Raw genomic sequence first — 1,843 nt, forward strand, 5'->3', positions numbered from 1 at the left:
ATATTCTGGTAGTTTTTCACGTAATGCTCGATTTAAATCGTTCATTTGATGTTGGTGGCGCTCATTGTTAACGGTTTCACCAGGTTTTAGCAGCTCATAATAGATGACACCGTTCTATTCCCACCAAACACAGAGCATTGTCTTCTTTCCAAAGTGATTTGGTCTTGCAGTGGAAGTCGATAGTTTGCCTGGATTCATCCTTGATTTACGACGCTTAGGATTCTCAAAATATATCCATTTTTCATCACCTGTCACTATTCGATGGAGAAACGACTTTCTTTTGTATCTGGCGAGCAGAATTTCACAAGTGGTCTTTCGATTTCCTCGCTGTCTTTTATTCAGTTCGTACGAAACCCATTTTCCCACTTTTCCCATGGGTTTCAACCGAAGAGAAACGGCTTTCTGCGCCACATTCAATTGTTCCGCGACTTACTGGTGAATCTGAGTACCATCTTCATCCAGTAAGGCCTGAAATTCGTTGTCTTCGACCTTTTTCAATAGTTTTTCACGCTCGTTGTTTCTCACGTCAAAATCACCACTTTTGAATTTTTTTGAAGCATTCGAAGAACTGTGTTTCCCCAAGAGCATGTCCGCCGAAAGCTTCGACAAGCATTCGATGAGATTTTGCAGCAGTTTTCTTCAAATGATAATTGCAGACCAATGCTGTCCGCAAATCACAGTTCTAAGGCACAAAACTCAGCATGTTTACGGGTTTGGAACAGATACCGATATAAGGAACTTGGGTCACCGTGTGTTGAAATTCGTCGTCAGCCGTTACAGGAAGCAGACGGCGCTGTAGACGCAGACTCACGGGCTCTACACTGACGGTTAGCACCATCTATAGAGAAATTCCGGTTTGATACTTCTACACCTGGTATACTACGTTTACAAGAACCGTTAGACCAAGAACAAAGTGCTTGAATTAAATAGTGTGTAAGACAGAGTTGAAGACTTTCATCCCTACTGTTCAATCTATGCATCGAAGAAGCATTGGTGAAAATGAAAGTTTCAAGAGTGGTATTAAAATTCAAAGTGAAATAATATCAGCGGTAAGATACCCTGATGACACTGCTATCCTCAGTGAAAGTGAAGAATCTGTTGAACGGAATGGACAGTCTAATGGCTACAAAACATGCATTGAGAGTAAATCAAAGGAACTCGAAAGTAATTAGAAGTAGGAGAAATGAGAACAGTAAGAACCTGAGTACCAGAATTGGTGATGAGGTTAAGGAATTCTTCCACCTAGGCAGTAAAATAACCGTATATGACGGTAATATCTGTTCCCGAAAGAACAGTTACCGTGGATGACCATGCAGCTTTGCTAGAAATGAAATGATAATTAAATGGACACCCTAGCTGCAAACAGGCGTTGATGTACTTCATTGGGGACATGTTGAAAATGTGTGCCCCGACCGGGACTCGAACCCGGGATCTCCGGCTTACATGGCAGACGCTCTATCCATCTGAGCCACCGCGGTAGCGTGCAAGGGATAAGTCCCTGCAGACTCGCTATCCTCTGTCCCCGCGGTGGCTCAGATGGCTAGAGCGTCTGCCATGTAAGCAGGAGATCCCGGGTTCGAGTCCCGGTCGGGGCACACATTTTCAACATGTCCCCAATGAAGTACATCAACGCCTGTTTGCAGCTAGGGTGTCCATTTAATTATCATTTCAGTAAAATAACACATTCTTGGGCAGAAGAAGTCTACTACTATCTAACATAGGCCTTAAGCTGAGGAATAAATTTCTGAGAACGTACGTTTGGAGCGTCGCCTTGTATGATGGTGAAACATAGACTGTGGGGAAACCGGAACAAAAGAGAATCAAAGAATTTGAGACGTTGTGC

The 1,843-nt window shown here is 43.2% G+C and overlaps 1 non-coding gene across 1 annotated transcript; it reads left to right on the forward strand.

The window, feature by feature from the left end:
- Positions 1 to 1,518: 1,518 nt before the first annotated feature.
- Trnat-ugu (transfer RNA threonine (anticodon UGU)) lies at positions 1,519 to 1,595 on the forward strand. Its single transcript has one exon. It is a non-coding gene; the product is annotated as a tRNA-Thr (tRNA).
- Positions 1,596 to 1,843: the final 248 nt, after the last annotated feature.

This window comes from Schistocerca serialis, chromosome 2, assembly GCF_023864345.2.
Source record: "Schistocerca serialis cubense isolate TAMUIC-IGC-003099 chromosome 2, iqSchSeri2.2, whole genome shotgun sequence".
NCBI lineage: Eukaryota > Metazoa > Arthropoda > Insecta > Orthoptera > Acrididae > Schistocerca > Schistocerca serialis.